We start from the raw sequence: 24,269 nt of genomic DNA on the forward strand, positions 1-24,269 counted from the left end.
GAAGTGACAACGTTTTGTGCCAATATTAAAGGCTTTGAAATGGCACCATTTGGTCCTTGAGGGTTAATTGTATGGAAAGTCCCTCCCCTTTGCGCTGGTTTCTAATTAACTTTTATTTCTATTTTATTTGTTTTAAATTTTTCCTAAAATTTGTGTGTTGTTGCGATTTAGACCGCGCTTGAGCACAATGTTTTAAGATCTGGAATATTTCCAGATTTGGTCCTCATGCATTTGCATGCGTGGCGCATTAGTCCTCAATTTAATTTCAAGAATTTATAAAATTTCCCTTTTATTTTAATTTTATTTCAATTAAGTTCTTTTCATTATTTTTAAAATTCGTTTCACATCCATTTTTTTAAATTTTGGTTTGATAATTTGATATTTTAAGCTACTTGGATAATTGTGTTTTGTTTTAAAGTTATTATTATTTTTAATATCTCATTTAAATATTTTTGTATATTCGTACATATATTATTTTAGTGGAGTTTTCTATTTAAAATTTACTTAATGCTTTTATGTATATAGGAAGCTATTTTAGAAACTGCATTTTTCGTGTTTATAAAATTATTATTTCAAGATGCTTCTTTATATTATATTATTCTAATATTTTATAGTATCTGATTTGTATAATGGCACATATATAATTTATAGCAAAATTAATTTAATCTTATACGCATATTATTCCCAAGCTTTTTTTTTTACATGTAATTGCTTCTAAATTCGTTTATATATACATATGTTTTTAAATCTATTGTGTGCATAATTATTTTCTAAGATCATATTTTATCATGTATTTTTACTATCCTTTTATATTTTGTGTATCATTTAAATTCTCCTCCATTGTATTGTCAATTTTTTTGTAAATATATATATATTTTAATATTTGGCATATTATTTGATTTAAATGTTTTCTTTTTGCAACATCAATTTAAAAAAAAAAATACGTGTTCTTTATATCTCTCATAGATTATTTCAAGTCCTAACACGTGTTATTTGCACATCAATGCATCATTCTTTAGAAGTTGTTTTGTATCATATTTGTCGAAACCATCTTTTTATTTAAAAATTTTGAATTTAATGAAAAAACGGGGAATCGACTTTTTTGAAAATAAAATGCGGAGTCGCCACCGATCTTTTTGTTTTGACGTGATCGGGTCACCTAAGAATTTGGTTATTTTAATAAAACATTTTGGTCTACTAAAACAACAATTTTGGTCTACGAATTTTTTAGAAAACAGGTTCGGGAGTCGGTTACGCATGAGGAAGGATTAGCACCCTCACTGCGCCCAAAATTGGTACCAAATCGATTAAATACTGTCCTTATGTCTAAAATTAAAAAATATTTTTTTTGAAATGTGGTTCCCTTTTGATAACGTTTGAATAACCCGAGTTGATAGCCAAAAATCTTCTTGTTTCGACTTCCGAAAGTTTATAATTTGAAAATTACAAAAGGATGCTCAACTATTTAGTCTAACGAAAAACCGAAACCCAGCACAGTAGGGCATGATTCCTCGAATTTCCAAACATTGAACATTGCCTCGCCTTAGAAAATACGAGTGAAATCCCGAAGGGATATTCGATTAATTTGAACAAACGGGAGATTGCAACCCAGCACGATAGGGCACTATTTCCCGAATTGCCAAACATCGAACATTTCCCTCGTTTTAAAGAGTTTTTAGAAAACGTGAGTGAAATTCTGAAGGAATCTTCGATTGTTTTGAACAAATGAAAAAGCGCAACCCAGCACGATAGGACACGATTCTCAAATCACCAAACATCGAACATTTCCTTCGTTTCAAAGAGTTTTTAAGAACCATGAGTGAAATTCTAAAGGGACGTTCGATTACTTTGAGCAAACGAGGAATTGCAACCTAGCACGATAGGGCACGATTCCGCGGATTGTCAAACATCAAATGTCACCTTCGTTTTGAAAGGTTTTTAAATGAATAATTATAAAAAATAACTTAAAACGCGTAATGCGACTCGGAATAAGACGAAATTAATCATAAAAAATTAGATTTTATAAAACCACATTTCACAAACCAAGTGAAAAACGATGATAAGGGGTAATATGTGTACGCATAAAATATGACAATGGAATAGTAGAGGCAATACAATTTATTTAACCAACTAACAAACACTTACAACTAAGTATAACTAACTTGGAAATATAGCTCAATCTCAATCATGCATGGAGAATAATTAACACGACAATATAAAACAAAGAATAAATAATATGCACCGATAACATGCATGGCATAATGTAATATGACTAACACTAGATACACAAAACAAAATGTAAATCAAAGAAGTAATATGGTATACAACTATTATAAAATAACGACGAATAAATGGACACATAAAATGTAGGTTGACAAATTTGTATATAAAAAAAACTAGGGATAGATATATAATTTTTTGAAACAGATATTTTAGAATGAAAGTTTGAATCAAATTGCATGAAAAATATTTTAAACACAAATATATTTAAAAGTTGACAAACTACATGCTAACTTTAATAGTATATAATGCAAAAGAATAATAAGGATACAAGACGAGACATAACACAAAAATAGATTTAAAAGACATATGTACATGTAAATCTATTGTAAAAACATGAGATTAATAATAGTATATATGAAAATCTTAAGTTAGTCTAAAAATTATACACATACCCTTATGTCCAAAATATTTAAATAAGAAGCTATATAAAACACATAAGTAATATAATATAAAGAAATATTCAAAAATAATAATTTTATAATTACGAAGATGAAGTTTCTAAAAATAATTTCATACATACATAAAGAGAATACTTGATAGATCATAAAGCAAAAAGTATTTTAAATAAAAAATCTATTAAAGTAATAAGTGTATTAATATATATATATAAATAAATTTAAAAGTGAGTACATGTAAATTTATATAGAAATGATAATATGTATAGGTTTAATAATATATATAAACCAAATATGTGTACTAATATAAGCAAGTAGAAAAATAATTTTGTGCAAAAACATATATACCAAACATATTATCATAGCAAAAATATATGCTAAAATACATGGTTAGAATAAAAAAACATTATATGCATGAAAATACGTTAACTTTGTTATAAAATATGTATATGTATAATAATATAAAGGAGATAAACATTCAAAGTATACAAAGTATGATAATAACATTTCAAAAACGAATTTACAACAATGAAAAAAACAATTACCAAAGTTGCTTAAAAATTAAAATAATTAATTAAGAACCAAAAGGACTATAAACTAAAAGGATTTAATTAGAATCAATCCAAAACAAAAGGGATAATTTGAAAACAAAACAATAAAAAAAGGGGACCAATGCGCGATGCGCGCAAATGCAGAAGGATCTAAACTGGAAATATACCAGTCCTCACAACGCAGCATTAAAACGGGACTAATTTGCAAACATGCGTAGATTGACGAGCTAATTTAAGAAAACTAAGTGAAACAGAAAGGGCGCGATTGAATGCGCACGCGAAAGGGGAGGACTTTTCACGTAAATATCCCCTCACCACGAAAACATGCGGGTCCCAGGGGTAAAAGGGACGGATCGGGTCGGGCATAATCACACGGCACCGTTTTGGAGCCATTGAAAAGGGTCCAAACGGTGCCGTTTTTGATTCTATAAAAGCCTCAATCCATGCCATATTCAGCCGAATCAAGAACCCTAGCCTCTCTTCTTAATCGTCGGCCTCAAACTCTCTCTTTCTAGCGCCGATTCATCTTCGACAGATGGGATCCTTCGCGCCTAGAGGAATTTCAGCCCGAAATCCCTCCTCCACTTCAATTTTGAGGAGGAAAGGAGGAGAAATCCACGGCTTGCTCGCACGGTAAGGCTCCTCTGTCACCGTTTTTTTGTTTATTTTTTTTAAAACAAATATGATGAATGACCCAAACTGGAAACTAAACGATGCATAGAAAACTAAAAGGATTCCAGGAAGAAAGAAGTCACCTCTGCTTTTTTTGTATTCTTTGTGCGTATATTTTCGTTCGTAAAACATTACAAGGATTAAAATCTCGGCTTTATAGCCGAAAAAGAGAGAAAAGAAAATTATAATATAATAATACAATATTTTTCTTTTGTTTGTATTTCTGTTGTTGCTTGTTTGTTTCTTTGCAAGTGCAGGTGTGCTGACGCTCGGGTATGGGCTGTGCTGGCGCGGACGTGACTGCTGGACGGTACGGAGCATACGGAATGTGGGCGTGGCGCGATGTGGTTAGGCTGCTCGTGAGGACTGCGGCGCAAGGAGGGAGGGGTGACCTAAGGTTTTTCGTGTTTCTAATATGTTTTGGGCCATTTGGGCCTTAGATATTTGGGTCCAGATTTGGGCTTGGGCATTAGTTTAGGTATTGGGTCACTGTAACAATTCTGGGCTTTGAACTGTAAATGGACATTAATTATTGGGTTTTATTATTATTATTGTTTTTATTTTGGTTTCAAAAGGGCCGGGCAAATTGGCCTGTTTACAATATTAATTTTATGTTGTTTGGTATCTCATGGGTTAGTCATTTTTGTATTACTTCATGTATATTTGTCGTATTGTTGTTCTCCATCCATGCTTAGAAGTTCGATTACATTTGTCTTAGATTAGTTATACTCAATTATTAGTTTTGTTAATTTGTTAATTATTGGTTGGTTAATTGGCATTATATTTCATGAGTGCATGTTACCCCATGTTTTTATTTTTTCCTTTAGTCTACAAATGTTGCATTATAATTTTCAACTTTTTTTTAAAAGAAAATTATTATTCCATCTTATTTCAAATAAAATTAATACGTTTTGAGCTAGTTCTACAATTGTTTATTTGAAGATTCACTAAAACAAAGGTAATAGTTGATGTTTGGGAACTCGAGGAATTGTGCCCAACCGTGTTGGGTTTCGATTTTCTGTTCGCCCAAATAATCAAACATTCATTTGAAATTTTATCCGTATTTTGAAAATTCCTTAAAACGAAGGCAATGTTTGATGTTTGGAAATTCGGGGAATCGTGCCCTATCGTGCTGGGTTGCAATTTCCCGTTTGTTCGAAATAATAGAATATTCCTTTAGAATTTCACTCATGTTTTCTAAATTTTAAAACAAGGCAATTTCAATGTTTAGAAATTCGAGGAATCGTACCCTACTGTGTTGGGTTTCGATTTTTTGTTGGACTAAATAATTGGGCATCCTTTTGTAATTTTCAACATATAAACTTTTGGAAGTCAAAATTTATCGTGTTTTCGAGGGTATAAAGGATCGTGTCCTATCGTGCTGGATGTGATGCTGTATTCCTCTGAAACAAGAGAATTTTGACGACCAACTTGAGCCATTCAAATGCTTCCAAAGAAACCATATTTCAAAAATAGCTTTAAAACTTAGACATAAGGACAGTACTTAATCAATTTGGTACCAATTTTGGGCGTAGTGAGGGTGCTAATCCTTCCTCATACGTAACCGGCTCCCGAACTCGTTTTCTTAAATTTACGTAGGCCAAAATTGATTTAAATGGAATAAAATATTTTATTAGGTGATCTAATCCCACATAAACAAAAAGGATTGGTGGCGACTCCACACTTTGTTTTAAAAAAGTCGATCCCCGTTATTTTCAAAAAAATTGTTTCGACAGCTTGGCGACTCCACTAGGGATTGAACAAGAGAGTCAAGCCATAAAATTGATTTTTTTTTTGTCCTTTTGTCTAAAATTGAGAATTTGATTTGAAAATCATGATTCTTTGTTGCATTCGTTTGCATGATTGTTAATTCGAGCCTTGTATTGTACTTTTGCATTGCATTGCATGACCGTTGTGGTTATACCTTTAAGTGGGAGTAAGAAACTATGCTTTCGTAAGTTTTCCACCTCCGCATGGGCTAGTGGACTGCTTCCGGGATACATCTGTACCTATGATTTCGTGAGATTTTCATCTCAGCATGGAAATAGGGAAATGTATTCCCCTGAACCGAACTCGATCCATGTGAGCCTATACTGGGTGAGGATTGAGGAATCTGCTGGTTCAGGCACCTTCTCTTTAGAACCCAGCCACATATAGTGAACCTTGAGAGTCCACCTTAGGTAGAACCTTGCCCAAATTTAGTGGTCACCCGAATAGGCACTTTATTTGTTATTTATTTCTCTACTAACGTGTTTTGTTTTTGTTTGTTTATTACTGCATTGAATTACATCATCATAGAAAGGAGGTGTTGATTCATATTTGATTGCTAAATAGAACAATTTGTCATAAGAAAATAAATTTCTTGATAAAATGGATTACAATACAGTTGTCTGAATATGGTCTAAGTAAACACGACAGAAGAAGGCTGACAGTTCGCGAAGGAAAACAAGACTTTACCTAAAGGTTCAAGCCGATAAAGATTATTCAAGAGCCATCGCGTCCTAACTTTTTTAAAGGAGCTAATCAACATTGCGAGGATATAAGTCGTGGCCTGGATCAAGCAAAAATGAGCTAGTAGAGGCATTTATTGGAAGCTTGCGAGATTTGACTTTCACAAAGAAAAGGGATCAGTATATTCGCTTGGAACATGAAAGCAATGCCGTATACGTAATCCGTTTTATGTAAAGGAATTTGTTTTCTAGAAAAGTTGTTCTAATGGAATTGAATTCAAAATCAACGCCTTTCTTTCCTTTGCATTCATCCCGTGCATTTTGCATTGCATTGCATCATTGCATCACTTGCATTAGATTTTTATGAAAGGGTCCTTAATTAGTTAAAATCATTTTAGTTAATTTGGAACTGATAAAAACTTACTAACCAAGCATCTTTAAGATACACGAAAAAAGATTAAAGATATGGATTAAAGGCTGGAAAGACTCAAACAACTTTAGAGAGAGATGCAAGACAAGCTACAAAAATAGATGCAAGAGCAGCTAACTAAAATCCTGCAAGGTATGAGAGACCAAGTGCTAGAGTCTCAAAGGAATATGATGGATTGGTTGTCCCAATTACTAACTAAGGGTCTAGGAAAAGGGAAAAGCTCTACGATCAATGCTGGGGAGGACAATGAGGAGCCTCTCTACCCTCCGGGTTTTACCTCGATGGATGTTCAGACATGTCCGCAGGGTGTACCTATTGCTATAAGATCTCAGCAATATCAGGCTGGTACCTCGGCACCAATGAATTACCCGATAGGCTCAAGCTTCAATCCAGGGAACAATCCAACCACTTCCGTAGTTCCTAACCTGGATAAAATGGAAAAAGCAAAGATAGAACTACCAAAACAGCTCGAGGATCGGTATGGTGGTTGAAAGAAAAATTTAAGGCAATGGAGAATGTTGACTTCTACTGTAACGACCCAAAATCCGTGGGCACCAGAAAAGTGTGTTATCGGGCCTCCGTCTTAGTGAAATAAGTTCGAAAATAATTATTAAAAATATTTATGAGTCTAGTAGTGTGTTTAATTAGGTTTTAATTAAGTAAATTTAGCTTAATTTAGAGTAATTAGTAAAAAGGATTAAATTGAATAAGGGTAAAAGTTTAATTATAGATTAAAGAAAAATTAGGACTTAAGAGGAAATTAAACCATTTCCTATAGCTGAGGCGGTTTAACGTGGAAAATATCAAAGATTTTATTGATTAAAAAATATATATTTATTTAATAATTAAGTATATTATATTATATTATATTATATTATATTATATTATATTATTATATATATAAAAGAAACAAATAAGTTAAAAGAAAAGGAAATGAAAACGAAAACAGAGAAGAAACAGGGGAGAAAGAAGAAAGAAAAGGGGAAATAGGGTTTATGAAGCTTGGAGTTAATTGGTAAGCTCAATCAAGTCCTTTTCTCATAATTTTGATATTTTAGAAGTCTTAAAACAAGTTTTTGATGAAATTAAGTTGTTAGTTTGGAAGTTCTTAGGTTTTTAAACAAAGTTCATGTTGGATAAAATGATGAAATAGGGGTTTAATTGAATGAAATTCAAGTTAGAATAGATATAAGGATTGAATTGCAAAGTAAGCTATAAGTTTTGTGTTTTAGGGACTAAATTGAGGAAAATTCAGAATTAAGAAAATATGTTGAAAATTTAATAGTTAAATTTGAGTTTAAATGAAATTTGAATAGGAATAAGGTGTGAATTGGTGTTATAAATTTGGTTATTAACATTTTACATCAAAACAGTTTTGGGAAGTAGCAATGGTTTGACTTTGAAAATTCACTAAAAAATTTATAAATTGAACTAGAGGATGAACAAAATATGGAATTAAAGCTTATTGAGTCTAGTTTCTTATAGTAGAAACAGTGTAAGCAATTAATTGATGAATCAAGAGATATTTGAAATTTTGTAATACTGGTTCGGGGTGATTTTGAGATGCCCTGTTTTAACTTTGGAAAATCATTAAAAATTGTACAAAAATTATTATGGAGTGTAATTTATATATGTGAACTCCTTAATGAATCTAGTTTCAAAATAAATAAACAAGAACCTTATTCGAGTTCTGTACAATGAGATAATTTAGTTTTAGTAGAGAGAGGTCAGAACTGTCAAATAAAATAACAGGGGAGTATTTAACGAATAAACTGTACTAAATGGCTGGACGAAAAATTCTGGAAATTTTATGGTTAGAAGATATATGATCTGGTTTTAAGGAAAATTTACGGATATAATTTGGATTTTCGTAGCTCAAGATATAAATAATTTAGTAACAATGACTCAAGTAGACAGCTTAATGGTGAAATTATATATATACATTAAAAATGGTTAAATTTGCATGTTTAGGCTCATGAATTAAATTGAATCATGCTGTATTGATGATTATAAATTATTATTTTCGTAGCCAACAAAGAACCTGAAGCATCAGCATCGAAAGGAAAGGAGAAAGTCATCGAGGACTAAAACGGGAGAATTACGGTGTGTATTACTATAATTCAAATTTTAATTATTATTGATTGCTGAAATTTTAGTTGTTATGTATGGTAAATAAGACTTGAGGTAAGTATGTGAAATTGAAATTAGAAAAAGTAAAATAATACCCTATTAACTCGTCGGACTAGATTCGATACAAATGGCATGCCATTGGATTTGTGATGTGATGAAGAGATTGTAGTTCGGCCGAGAAGATGTTTCTGTTATTATATACTTCGGTTTATTCGAATAGGCATTTAATGCCTTATTGGTGTGTTTGGGAGGATATATTATACCGGTGTGTTATGGAGGATTTACAATATTCCGGGTGTGTTTGGGTTGGATATTCTGGTGTGTTTGGGTGGAAATCCGCGTATCTGTCATAGTCCGAGCTTTGTTAATAGGGTAAATAATTGAAATGAAATTTTGAAAATGAGATTATTTGTTAATAGGGTAAATAATTGAAATGAAATTTTGAAAATGAGATTATTTGTTAATAGGGTAAATAATTGATGTTTGTAATTTATTAAAGTTAAATAGTCTTGGATTATAGTAATACCACTGAGTATATCCATACTCAGCGTACGGTTGTTTCCGTGCGCAGGTTAGTAGAAGTCAAGTGTCCCGGCTCAGCATCCAGAACAATCTCGACTCCAACACAAACTTGGTGATGTATATTTTTCTTTTGGGTAAAGGTGGCATGTACATAGGTGTTATTTAGTCACTTGAATATGTATATTACTTTGGGTAGTGAAGGATGAATTATAAAATTTAGATGGTTAAATGAAATGGTAAGGAAAGTACATGATATTTTGATACCTGAACATCAAGTTGTTAAATGAATGAAGTTTTTAATCAATTTTGAATGATGCTATAATAGTTATTAAATTAAAATTTTGTTAATAATATAAATATTAGTATATGAATGTGAAATATTGGTGTTGGTTGTTTTGGTTTGAATTTGCAAGAGGTTTAGGTAAAAATAAGCAGAAATGCTGTCGAAATTTTTATAAAAAAATTTGGAATACTCGAACAAGTCCCGTTCTACTTTTAATACGTGTTTGAACTTCGAGAGTTCAAGATAGAGACTTAATTATTATATTATACTATGAAAGTTATATTAATTGTAAATTATTCGTAAGTTGTCTGATATGTCCGGTAATGTTTCATAACCTCGTTCCGGTAACGGTTTGGGGTTAGGGGGTGTTACAATTATTGGTATCAGAGCTATCAGGTTTAGTCGATTCTCGGGCTAAATTGGGCTCGGAAGTGAGTTTAGAAGTACATGCCACTGTCGAGTCGAAATTGAGTCGGGATTTTTGGATGCTAATGTATTTATTTGATTTTGTTTTATAGATAAAATGTCAGATGAAAGAATGGATAATGTTGAACAGGAAATGTATACTGGAAGTCGAGAATTAGAAGAAACTGAATCTGTTACACCTGGTGTGAATCCGTTAAATAATCAATCTCCTAACGTAGGGAGAGAAAGAAATACCTCACAAGTGTTAAGAGATATAGCTGATGCATTACAGCATATACTGAGAGCTATACCTGCTACTACATTTGTACCCGCTGTCAGACAGGCCCCAATTAAAGAGTTACGAAAATATGGTGCCACGGAATTTCAGGGATTAAAAGGAGCTGATCCATCCATTGCTGAAAATTGGATAGAAACAACAAAAAGAGTTTTGCAACAATTAGACTGCACCCCTCGAGAGAGTCTGATATATGCTGTATCACTGTTACAAGGAGAAGCGTATCTCTGGTGGGAATCTGTGGTTAGACATTTGCCGGATGATCAGGTAACTTGGGACTTGTTTCAAAAAGAATTTCAGAAGAAGTATATTGGGGAATTGTACATCGAAGAGAAAAAGCAAGAGTTTTTAGTGTTGAAACTGGGGAATATGTCAGTACTGGATTTTGAGCGAGAGTTCTCTAGATTGAGCAGGTATGCTTTAGAATATGTTCCAACCGAGGCTGATAGTTGTAAACGATTTATACGGGGACTGCGAGATGAAATCAAGATTCAATTGGTAAGTCTCAGAATTACTGAACTTGTTGATCTGGTTGAGCGAGCAAAATGATAGAACAAGTACTGGGTCTGGATAAAAAATCAGAAATTGGTAAATCAGCTGGGAAACGTATGGGAACTACTAGTTTTAATCCATTACCGAAGAGATTCAGAGAATCAAGAAGTGACTGGAGATCCAGTTTTAGTTCAGACAGAGGTGGTAGAAGCAGAGGTAAACAGATGACAGTATATACTAGTAGTGTGAGAGGTCCATCCCGAAGTATAGAAATTCCAGACTGTGAGCACTGCGGAAAGAAACATTTAGGTGAATGTTAGAGGATAACTCGACGATGTTTTCGATGTGGGGCTACAGATCATTTCATCCGAGATTGTTCGAAAGGTGAAAGTGCCACACCTACTGTTCGTGACAGAGGATCTAGTAGGGGTGGTTCGGGTTCTGTGTCTAGAGGTGGAGGTGTTAGAAGAAACAGCGATATAGTTACACAACAGTCAGAGGCCAGAGCGCCAGCCAGAGCGTACGTAGTCCGGACCCGTGAGGAGGGCGATGCACATGATGTTGTTACAGGTACAACACCAATTTCTATACCTTCGTATCGAATGTCGCCCACTGAGTTAAAAGAGTTGAAGGTGCAGTTACAAGATTTACTAGATCGTGGATTTATTAGACCAAGCATTTCACCCTGGGGAGCTCCAGTATTGTTTGTTAAAAAGAAAGATGGCTCTATGCGACTTTGTATTGATTACCGACAGTTGAACAAGGTAACAATTAAAAATAAGTACCTGTTGCCTCGCATTGATGATTTATTTGATCAGTTGAGAGGAGCTTCTGTGTTTTTGAAGATTGACTTAAGGTCGGGTTACTATCAGTTGAAGGTAAAAGGAAGTGATGTACCGAAGACAGCTTTTCGTACGAGGTATGGCCATTATGAGTTCTTGGTAATGCCATTTGGGTTAACAAATGCCCCAGCTGCTTTTATGGATCTCATGAATCGTATCTTTTAGTCGTATTTAGATCAGTTTGTGGTGGTTTTCATTGATGATATATTGGTATATTCGAAGACAGATGCAGAACATGATCAGCATCTTCGAATAATTCTACAAATTTTGCGAGAGAAACAGTTGTATGGAAAGCTTAGTAAATGTGAATTCTGGTTATCAGAGGTTGTATTTTTAGGACATGTAGTATCTGGTGACGGGATTAGAGTTGATCCAAAGAAGATCGAAGCATTTGTTCAGTGGAAGGCGCCAAAGAATATATCGGAGGTACGCAGTTTTCTCGGTTTAGCTGGGTATTATCGGAGGTTTGTAAATGGATTCTCGAAGATAGCACTACCAATGACTAAACTACTGCAGAAGAATGTTCCTTTTATTTGGGATGATCAGTGTCAGAAAAGTTTTGAAACATTGAAGCGAATGTTAACCGAGGCACCAGTTTTGACATTGCCAGAATCGGGTAAAGATTTTGTAGTGTATAGTTATGCTTCTTTGAGTGGTTTGGGTTGTGTATTGATGCAGGATGGGAAGGTAATAGCCTATGCATCTCGTCAATTGAAACCACATGAAAGGAATTATCCTACTCATGATCTTGAGTTAGCAGCTGTGATTTTTGCATTGAAAATTTGGAGACATTATCTTTATGGTGAAAAATGTTACATCTATACTGATCATAAGAGTTTGAAGTATCTTCTTTCTCAGAAGGAATTGAATTTGAGACAAAGGCATTGGATCGAGCTTCTGAAAGATTATGATTGTGTTATAGACTATCATCCGGGAAGAGCTAATACTGTAGCTGATGCATTAAGCAGAAAAGCTGTAATTGAATTAAGGGCAATGTTTGCACGACTTAGTATCACTGATGATGGGAGTCTTTTGGCTGAATTAAGAGTAAAACCGGTAATGTTTGATCAGATTAGATCAGCTCAGTTGGAAGATAACAAATTATTGAAGAAAAGAGAGATGGTACAGAATGGTACAGCAGAAAATTTTAGTATCGATGATTGTGGATGCTTGAGGTTTCGAAATCGGATTTGTATTCCAAATACTTCTGAGCTTAAAGAGTTAATTCTAAGGGAAGCTCATGATAGTTTGTTTGCTATGCACCCCGGAGGCACGAAAATGTATCGAGATTTACGAGAATTGTACTGGTGGCCTGGGACGAAAAAAGAGATAGTTGAATATGTTAGTAAATAGAAATGGGAATGGGATCGTGTTACGATGGATTTCATTACGGGATTGCCATTGTCTGCAAGTAAGAAAAATGCTATATGGGTAATAGTTTATCGACTCACAAAATCGGCTCATTTTATAGCTGTCAGAATGGATTGGTCATTTCAGAAACTTGCAGAGGTCTATATTTGGGAAATTATAAGGTTGCATGGTATACCGGCTTCTATAATTTCTGATCGAGATCCTCGGTTTACATCGAGATTCTGGAAACAGTTACATGAGTCTTTGGGTACTAAACTTAATTTCAATACAGCATTTCATCCACAGACTGATGGGCAATCTGAGCGAGTAATTCAAATTTTGGAAGATATGCTTCGAGCTTGTGTTATTGAATTTGAATGTAGTTGGGAACGTTACTTGCCGTTAGCTGAATTTGTTTATAATAACAGTTATCAGTCCAGTATTCAGATGGCTCCGTATGAAGCTCTATATGGTAGAAAATGTCGATCACCTGTATGTTGGACAGAATTAAATGAAAAGAAGATAATTGGACCTGAATTAATTCGTGAAACAGAAGAAACAGTCAAGAAGATTCAACAGAGATTAAAAGCAACTTTTCACAGACAAAAATCTTATGCTGATCCGAAACGTCGAGACATTGAATACTTAGTCGGGGATAAAGTGTTTCTCAAAGTTTCTCCTTGGAAGAAAGTATTAAGATTTGGCCGAAAAGGAAAGTTAAGTCCTCAGTTTATCGGACCATATGAAGTTATGGAGAGAGTTGGACCAGTTGCTTACCGATTAGCTTTACCTCCGGAATTACAACAAATTCATGATGTTTTTCATGTTTCCATGTTACGAAGGTATCGATCGGATCCATCTCATATTATCTCTACTGAAAACATTGATATTAGACCAGATTTGTCATATAAAGAGGAACCAGTTCAAATACTAGCTCGAGAAGTGAAAGAATTAAGAAACAAACGAGTCCCTCTAGTAAAAGTACTGTGGAGAAGCCATAGTGTAGAAGAAGCAACGCGGGAGCCAGAGGAAACTATGAGATCACAGTATCCTCACTTATTTTCAGGTAAAATTTCGAGGACGAAATTTTTTTAAGGGGGGAGGAAATGTAACGATCCAAAATCCGTGGGCACCAGAAAAATGTGTTATCGGGCCTCCGTCTTAGTGAAATAAGTTCGAAAATAATTATTAAAAATATTTATGAGTCTAGTAGTGTATTTAATTAGGTTTTAATTAAGTAAATTTAGCTTAATTTAGAGTAATTAGTAAAAAAGGATTAAATTGAATAAGGGTAAAAGTTTAATTATAGATTAAAGAAAAATTAGAAGGACTTAAGAGGAAATTAAACCATTTCCTATAGCTGAGGCGGTTTAACGTAGAAAATATCAAAGATTTTATTGATTAAAAAAATATATATTTATTTAATAATTAAGTATATTATATTGTATTATATTATATTATATTATTATATATATAAAAGAAACAAATATGTTAAAAGAAAAGGAAATGAAAACGAAAACAGAGAAGAAACAGGGGAGAAAGAAGAAAGAAAAGGGGAAATAGGGTTTATGAAGCTTGGAGTTAATTGGTAAGCTCAATCAAGTCCTTTTCTCATAATTTTGATATTTTAGAAGTCTTAAAACAAGTTTTTGATGAAATTAAGTTGTTAGTTTGGAAGTTCTTAGGTTTTTAAACAAAGTTCATGTTGAATAAAATGATGAAATAGGGGTTTAATTGAATGAAATTCAAGTTAGAATAGATATAAGGATTGAATTGCAAAGTAAGCTATAAGTTTTGTGTTTTAGGGACTAAATTGAGGAAAATTCGAAATTAAGAAAATATGTTGAAAATTTAATATTTAAATTTGAGTTTAACTGAAATTTGAATAGGAATAAGGTGTGAATTGGTGTTATAAATTTGGTTATTAACATTTTACATCAAAACAGTTTTGGGAAGTAGCAATGGTCTGACTTTGAAAATTCACTAAAAAATTTATAAATTGAACTAGAGGATGAACAAAATATGGAATTAAAGCTTATTTAGTCTAGTTTCTTATAGTAGAAACAGTGTAAGCAATTAATTGATGAATCAAGAGATATTTGAAATTTTGTAATACTGGTTCGGGGTGATTTCGAGATGCCCTGTTTTAACTTTGGAAAATCATTAAAAATTGTACAAAAATTATTATGGAGTGTAATTTATATATGTGAACTCCTTAATGAATCTAGTTTCAAAATAAATAAACAAGAACCTTATTCAAGTTCTGTACAATGAGATAATTTATTTTTAGTAGAGAGAGGTTAGAACTGTCAAATGAAATAACAGGGGAGTATTTAACGAATAAACTATACTAAATGGCTGGACGAAAAATTCTGGAAATTTTATGGTTAGAAGATATATGATCTAGTTTTAAGGAAAATTTACGAATATTAATTTGGATTTTCGTAGCTCAAGATATAAATAATTTAGTAACAATGACTCAAGTAGACAGCTTAATGGTGAAATTATATATATACATTAAAAATGGTTAAATTTGCATGTTTAGGCTCATGAATTAAATTGAATCATGTTGTATTGATGATTATAAATTATTATTTTCGTAGCCAACAAAGAACCTGAAGCATCAGCATCGAAAAGAAAGGAGAAAGTCATCGAGGACTAAAACGGGAGAATTACTGTGTGTATTACTATAATTCGAATTTTAATTATTATTGATTGCTGAAATTTTAGTTGTTATGTATGGTAAATAAGACTTGAGGTAAGTATGTGAAATTGAAATTAGAAAAAGTAAAATAATACCCTATTAACTCGTCGGACTAGATTCGATACAAATGGCATGCCATTGGATTTGTGATGTGATGAAGAGATTGTAGTTCAGCCGAGAAGATGTTTCTGTTATTATATACTTCGGTTTATTCGAATAGGCATTTAATGCCTTATTGGTGTGTTTGGGAGGATATATTATACCGGTGTGTTATGGAGGATTTACAATATTTCGGGTGTGTTTGGGTTGGATATTCTGGTGTGTTTGGGTGGAAATCCGCGTATCTGTCATAGTCCGAGCTTTGTTAATAGGGTAAATAATTGAAATGAAATTTTGAAAATGAGATTATTTGTTAATAGGGTAAATAATTGAAATGAAATTTTGAAAATGAGATTATTTGTTAATAGGGTAAATAATTGATGTTTGTAATTTATTAAAGTTAAATAGTCTTGGATTATAGTAATACCACTGAGTATATCCATACTCAGCGTACGGTTGTTTCCGTGCGCAGGTTAGTAGAAGTCAAGTGTCCCGGCTCAGCATCCAGAACAATCTCGACTTCAACACAAACTTGGTGATGTATATTTTTCTTTTGGGTAAAGGTGGCATGTACATAGGTGTTATTTAGTCACTTGAATATGTATATTACTTTGGGTAGTGAAGGATGAATTATATAATTTAGATGGTTAAATGAAATGGTAAGGAAAGTACATGATATTTTGATACCTGAACATCAAGTTGTTAAATGAATGAAGTTTTTAATCAATTTTGAATGATGCTATAATAGTTATTAAATTAAAATTTTGTTAATAATATAAATATTAGTATATGAATGTGAAATATTGGTGTTGGTTGTTTTGGTTTGAATTTGCAAGAGGTTTAGGTAAAAATAAGCAGAAATACTGCTGAAATTTTTATAAAAAAATTTGGAATACTCGAACAAGTCCCGTTCAACTTTTAATACGTGTTTGAACTTCGAGAGTTCAAGATAGAGACTTAATTATTATATTATACTATGAAAGTTATATTGATTGTAAATTATTCGTAAGTTGTCTGATATGTCCGGTAATGCTTCATAACCTCGTTTCGGTAACGGTTTGCGGTTAGGGGGTGTTACATCTACTGTGGAGTTAACGCCAAGGATTTGAGTTTGGTCCCCGATCAAGTACTCCGGCCAAAATTTAAGGTTCCAGAGTTTGAAAAGTACAATGGGACTAGTTGTCCTGAAGCTCACATTACAATGTTCTGTCGAAGGATGACAGGATATGTTAATAACGATCAACTATTAATCCATTGCTTCCAAGACAGTCTGATCGGGTCAGCAGCTAAATGGTACAATCAATTGAGTCGTGTTAAAATCAATTCATGGAAAGACTTAGCACAAGCTTTTATGAAGTAGTATAGTCATGTAACAGACATGACACCCAATAGAATTACCTTGCAGAATATGGAAAAGAAGCAAAATGAGAGCTTCAGGCAATATGCCCAAAGATGGAGAGAGGTAGCTACACAAGTCCAGCCGCCTCTTCTGGAAAAGGAGACCACGATGCTTTTCATCAATACTCTGAAAGCCCCGTTCATTAATTATATGTTTGGAAGCACTACTCTGAGCTTTTCAGATATAGTAATGTCTGATGAGATGATCGAAAATACAGTAAGAAGTGGGCAAATAGATGCAGGAGAAAGTGCTAAAAGGTCAACCTCGAGGAATAAGGAAAATGAAGTGAACATCGTGAGCATGCCTTCCAAATTTGTCAATGTAGACCAGCCGGGGGCTGTAACTATTAGCTATCCAGACTCTTCAAGTCAAGAATCCAACTCAAGGTCACATACAGAAAGGCTCCGGTTTACACCCATTCCGATGTCATATAAGGAATTGTATCAGAATCTTTTTGATGTGCATGTTGTGTCTCCGTTCTATTCAGAACCTGTACAACTTCCATTCCCAAAATGGTATAATGAGAATGCTCAATGCGTGTACCACACGGGAATAACGGGGCACTCAATTGAAAACTGCACTACATTTAAAAAGTTGGTCGAAAGGTTTATTGAAATCAGAATTGTGAATTTTGACGATTCTTCAGAACCTAATTGCTCTGACAATGAAGTAAATGCAATATTTGAAAGTAAAGGCAAGAGAGTTGCGATGCCTTGAATAAGTCAAAAGCCTGGAAGGAATATTGGGGAATCCGAATGACATATCCGAAAAGGGAACTGGGGAGTAAAAGTTTCCAAACCCTTGCATACTTGGGAATATTTAAATAGGTCTGTGGAATAAATTCCTATATTTTTAGAACTAATCTAGAGTAATATTCAAAATAATCTTGTTTCTTTAAGCCTAGAAGCAATAGGAATCCTTTTGTGAAATAGGCTTGTGTCCAGAATCTTTATTTCAATAAAATGCATCTTTTTGAGCAAATATTCTTTCTATTTATATATTCTATTGTTCTTTGAATTTTCTTTCGAACTTTCTTTCATTTTTCATTGATGATCATACCATACAAGTAATGATCCTTAGAATCATTTGGAGCTTGCCTTCGTACTTACAACAGGCCCGCAGATGTCAATGACATGAGCAACGTTGTAACTGACTCCCTTTTGTGGTGAGATATGTGTTTAAGTGGACCTCAGGACTTTGAAGATGACAGAGATCGTAACTTATCTCCTGATTTGTTAAGGATGGTGAAATAAGAGCTTACTCTAAAGAGTCAGTAGACATTGTGAGCAAGAGGCAAAGATCAGAGCCTGAGTCACTCCGAAGACAAAGCGAATCGTCATTGAGTTATTCCAAAAATTCAAAGATGTTTTCGCATAATCCTGTCAAGATGTACCTGGGATATTAAGACTTGTGGACGCTGAAAAATGTCTATACGGTGTCAAAAAGACACATGTTGATGGTTTTACGGTAGACACGTTAATCATGAGGTTCGGGTACTGTTGATCTACCATGAAAGGAGATTGTATCAGTTAGGTCGTATTTAGGGAAACAAGATTCATGTGCCTCATTCATTTCTTCACAAACTTTCTCTATATGGACCATGGGTGTTATAAGGCCATTCTCATACATCGATTAATCTCGGTATTTGTCGATTACTTCATGAAGAGGGTGAAGGTCACTTCATATGCCAATATTACAAAGTCGACAGTCATCAAACCCCCCCCAAAAAAAGAGAAAAAAATTAGATGTCGACAAGGAATGACAGAGAGGATCATACAACTGCACAATGTCAAAAAATTATGGTCTGTTCAAAGATGAGACATCATATCATAGTGCAGCAAAGGCAGCCAAAAAGAATAATAAAAACATTCAAAAAAATCAAGAAGAGAAGAAAGAAAAAGGAGAGGTCAAGGCGAAAACCCGCAAAGGGCGTCTTGAGACCAAAGGGGATTTGAGTTGAAAACTCGCAAAGGGCGGCTCAAATTTGGATCAAAGTGGGGCACACAGTAGTCTTGCTATGCTTGAATTAAAAATAAAGAAGTATGCTACGACTTGGGGCATCGATAAAGTACTTTGGACCCCCTAAACACAGATTGAGCTCAAAATGGTCATCAAGAAGTTGGTACAGAGAAGCTCAAGCTGCGATAACTGGGGCACCTAGTTTTCCATTTTATCTATTTTTGAATTTGCTATATTTGATTACCCTATTCTGTTCAAAATGCTTATAATAAATTTCTTTTTTAATATCATTTGCTATATTAGATTAACGTGTTTGTTTCAAGTTATGCTCTCAATTTATTCCTTTATTGTCCATGATTATGATCTTTTTCAAGCATTTCGCATTGAAATAACGATTAGTGGTTTCATAAAAGGAGTTTCGCATATTACTTTAGAAGTTTCTAAATAATACAAGAACCTGAAATGGGACTATTGTTTAAAACACACCAAGCACGAGGGTTGGAAATATTTAAGCCCAAATTAAGATTATCTCATTGGATTTTCTACGAAAAACTTTGTTTGAACTAAAATGAAATTACATTGGTGTTGTAATCCCAACGAAGAGCGAGCAATTAGATTCTTCTCGAGAAGAGGAAAAATGGTATTCTTTATTCATGTTGATATCAGGCATATACATCTAGTCATTACACCCAGGGAATGGTGTAACGGATCAAATTGATTGAAGATAATGCGAATCCTATACTTCTAAATTGCAACAGGATGGATAGAAGAACCAAATGTTATTCCCCTGAAGTTGCAGTGGGAAGTACAACCTTTATGCTCTAGAAAGTACAGGGGAAGGGGCTCTGAAATTATAGCGGGGCAAGCTTGCTGAGCAGAATATGATTGTTTCTTTAGGTTTTCTGTCAAGAATGCCAGCTGAACAAGATGGCAACATAATACGTCAATGATAAGGCTCTGATGAACAATGAGCAATGATACATTAAGCCTTAAAAAAAAAGGATCATTTTCATTTCTGCATTCATAACACATCTAGTTAGGAGCATTTGATTCATGTCGATCATAGCATCCTAATTATTTGACATAAGCATCACATCTAGTTAGGAGCATTTGATTCATTTCGATCTTAACATCCTAATTATTTGGCATAAGCATAGATACATAAAACCGATTCTACAGATCATGTCACTAAAGGACGACGTAGCAACATCGGTGAATTCACAACCTTATCTCTCTGAGGTAGCAAAAGAGCAGGTTGAAGAGTGGAGTCTTATCTTCCTAATGTAGCAAGGAAGCAGACCGAGGATGGACCATCCTATTTCCCTAAGCAGTAGTGGAGTAGGCTGAAGATTGCAGATCTTGCCTTCCTGAAGTTGTAATGGAGCAGATCAAAGACTATGAGCCTTAACCCCCTAAGCAGTAGGGTAACAGGCTGAAAATTATAGATCTTGTCTCCCTAAACAGTAGCAGAACAGATCGGGGACAGTGAGCCTTAACCCCCTAAGTAGTAAGTAACAGGCTGGAAATTTCAGATCTTATCTCCCTAAGTAGTAGTGGAGTGGATCGAAGACAGTGAGCATTAACCCCTTAAGTAGTAGGGTAACACGCAAGAGATTGTAGATCTTGTCTCCCTAAGCAGTAGTGGAGCGGATCGAAGACAGTGAGCCTTAACCCCCTAAGTAGTAGGGTAACAGGTCGAAGATTGTAGATATTGTCTCCCTAAGCAGTAGTGGAGCAAATTAAAGATAGTGAGCTTTAACCCCCTAAGTAGTAGGGTAACAGGCCGAAGATTGTAGATCTTGTCTCCCTCAGCAGTAATAGGGCAAATCGAAGACGGTGAGCCTTAACCCCCTAAGCAGTAGGGTAATAGGCTGGAAATTTCAGATTTTATCTTCCTAAGCAGTAGTGGAGCGGATCGAAGACGGCGAATCTTGTCTCCTTAGCTAGTAGTGGAGCAGATTTAAGCCACCATCCTATCTTCCTAAGCAATAGTGGAGTAGGCTAAAGATTGCAGATCTTGTCTTCCTGAAGTTGCAGTGGAATAGATCGAAGACGGTGAATCTTGTCTCCCTAAGCAGTAGTGGAGCGGATCGAAGATAGTGACCCTTAACCCCATAAGTAGTAGGGTAACAAGACGAAGATTGTAGATCTTGTCTCCCTAAGCAGTAGTGGAGCAAATCAAAGACAGTGAGCCTTAACCCCCTAAGTAGTAGGGTAACAGGCCGAAGATTGTAGATCTTGTCTCCCTCAGCAGTAATGGAGCAAATCGAAGACGGTGAGCCTTAACCCCCTAAGCAGTAGGGTAACAGGCTGGAAATTTTAGATCTTATCTCCCTAAGCAGTAGTGGAGTGGATCGAAGACGGTGAATCTTGTCTCCCTAGCTGGTAGTGGAATAGATTTAAGCCACCATCCTATCTCCCTAAGCAGTAGTGGAGTAGGTTGAAGATTGTAGATCTTGTCTCCCTGAAGTTGCAGTGGGACAGATCGAAGACGGCGAATCTTGTCTCCCTAACCAGTAGTGGAGCAGATTTAAGCCATCATCCTATCTCCTTAAGCAGTAGTGGAGTAGGCCGAAGATTGCAAATCTCGTATCTCCTTGAAGTTTCGGCGGAGTAGATCGAAGCTACAAATCTCTTCTCCCTGAAATGGTGTTGAAGCGGCTCGAAGCCACAGTTCGTATCTGCTCGAAGTTCCAGTGGAGTAGATTGAAGTTACAAGTCTTATCTCCCTGAAGTTGTAGTGGAGCAGACTAAAGATAGCGAATCTTCTCCTAGGAATTTCAATGGAACAAATTGAAGCCACAAACCTTATCCCCCTGAAGTTGCAGTGGGGTAGGTCGAAGTTACAAATCTTTTCTCCCTAAAGTTGCAGTGGAGTAGATTGAAGCTATAATTCACAAATCCAACCCCTAAAGTTGTAGTGGAACACATTGAGGATACTTGAAGAAAAGAAGCGCCAAGAGAAGTCGAGACTCGGCAGGTCTCGGTAAATTTGACCCTTTTATGGTCTTTGCTCTATTCTCATTACACGACAATAAGCAAAGAAGGGCAGCTGTAAGTACCCAAATTTGCTCGGGCCCAAACTATTAACCAGCCCAAACAATTAAAAAACATAAAAAAACCAAATAATTAATAGTCCATTATCAAAATCCAAATTACATAACCTAAGTTTAAAACCCAAAACTAATAAAACCCTAAGCCCAAAAAGGCCTAAAACGTAAACCATGTTTGCAGCAAACCCTAGCCCTAGCAGCAGCTGCGCCACCAGCAGCCTCCGAACTTGCCAGCTACCCCCGCCACGTTGCCTCTGTACCTATAAAAGAAGACAAGCAAAGGACGGACACAGTAGCAAGAGCAAAAACCAAGCAGAAACTTTGTATTTTTTCTCTTTTGTTGTGGCTATAAATAGCCAAGAAATATCAATGTATCCTCTTCTCTCTTTATGCACACTGAGAGAAGCATATTGAAAAGAAAAATTCAAAAGCAATTTAAAAGGTGATTTCTGTTTTAGATCTCTGGATCTTTTGCGTTTTTTATCTGCTTCCTTCATTTTTTATGTGAAATTTTCGTTTTTTTTATTTGCATTTAAAAACAAAAAAGGGAAGGGGAGTGCTTACCTTTGCGAATAGGCCATCAGAATCTTCATCTCCTTTGTTGAAATCAAAGGTCAAGATGAGATTTCAAGGATTGAGATTGGTAATCTTTAAACCAAGGTTCTAAGTGTGATGCGTGCATGTCGATAACCACCTATTACAGTGGTGGCGATTGATTTGCTCAAAATTTTGGGGGTTAGCCGAATGGGGTAATGGCTTTGAGATTTTTTACTCTATTTTTTTAGAAAAGGGAAGGAAATGGTGGCTTTGCTTCATTAGGGTTTTTTTTTTTTTACTTTTTAAAGGACATGAAGTGACAACGTTTTGAGCCAATATTAATGGCTTTGAAATGTCACCATTTGGTCCTTGAGGGTTAATTATATGGCAAGTTCCTCCCCTTTGCGCTGGTTTCCAATTAACTTTTATTTCTATTTTATTTGTTTTAATTTTTTTCTAAAATTTGTGTGTTGTTGCAATTTAGACCGCGCCTGAGCACAATGTTTTAAAATTTGGAATATTTCTAGATTTGGTCCTCGTGCATTTGCATGCGTGGCGTATTAGTCCTCAATTTGATTTCAAGTTTTTATAAATTTTCCCTCTTATTTTAATTTTATTTCAATTAAGTTCTTTTCATTATTTTTAAAATTCGTTTCACATTCATTTTTTTTAATTTTGGTTTGATAATTTGATATTTTAAGCTACTTGGAAATTGTGTTTTGTTTTAAAGTTATTATTATTTTTAATATCTCATTTAAATATTTTTGTATATTCGTACATATATTATTTTGGTGGAGTTTTCTATTTAAAATTTACTTAATGCTTTTATGTATATAGGAAGCTATTTTAGAAACTGCATTTTTCGTGTTTATAAAATTATTATTTCAAGATACTTCTTTATATTATATTATTCTAATACTTTATAGTATCTCATTTAAATGCTTTTATGTATAATGGCACATATATAATTTATAGCAAAATTAATTTAATCTTATACGCATATTATTCCCAAGCCTTTTTTTTTTACATTTAATTGCTTCTAAATTCGTTTATATATACATATGTTTTTAAATTTATTGTGTGCAAAATTATTTTCTAAGATCATATTTTATCATGTATTTTTACTATCCTTTTATATTTTGTGTATCATTTAAATTCTCCTCCATTGTGTATATTGTCAATCTTTTCGTAAATATATATATATTTTTAATATTTGGCATATTATTTGATTTAAATGTTTTCTTTTTGCAACATCAATTTAAAAAAAAATAGATACGTGTTCTTTATTTCTCTCATAGATTATTTCAAGTCCTAAGACGTGTTATTTGCACATCAATGCATCATTCTTTAGAAGTTGTTTTGTATCATATTAATTTTATGTTGTTTGGTATCTCATGGGTTAGTCATTTTTGTATTAT

The 24,269-nt window shown here is 34.1% G+C and overlaps 2 long non-coding RNA genes across 2 annotated transcripts; one reads left to right on the top strand and one right to left on the bottom strand.

Annotated features, from left to right (window-relative positions):
• The first annotated feature begins 3,682 nt into the window (after positions 1-3,682).
• On the top strand, positions 3,683-4,525 carry LOC121211165 (uncharacterized). Its single transcript, XR_005906527.1, has 2 exons — positions 3,683-3,862; positions 4,159-4,525. It is a non-coding gene; the product is annotated as an uncharacterized lncRNA (long non-coding RNA).
• Positions 4,526-22,245: 17,720 nt separating this feature from the next.
• Positions 22,246-23,203, bottom strand: LOC121211166 (uncharacterized). Its single transcript, XR_005906528.1, has 2 exons — positions 22,879-23,203; positions 22,246-22,574 (listed from the first exon to the last, which is right to left on the bottom strand). It is a non-coding gene; the product is annotated as an uncharacterized lncRNA (long non-coding RNA).
• Between the last annotated feature and the right edge of the window lie 1,066 nt (positions 23,204-24,269).

Source organism: Gossypium hirsutum, chromosome A12 (assembly GCF_007990345.1).
Source record: "Gossypium hirsutum isolate 1008001.06 chromosome A12, Gossypium_hirsutum_v2.1, whole genome shotgun sequence".
NCBI lineage: Eukaryota > Viridiplantae > Streptophyta > Magnoliopsida > Malvales > Malvaceae > Gossypium > Gossypium hirsutum.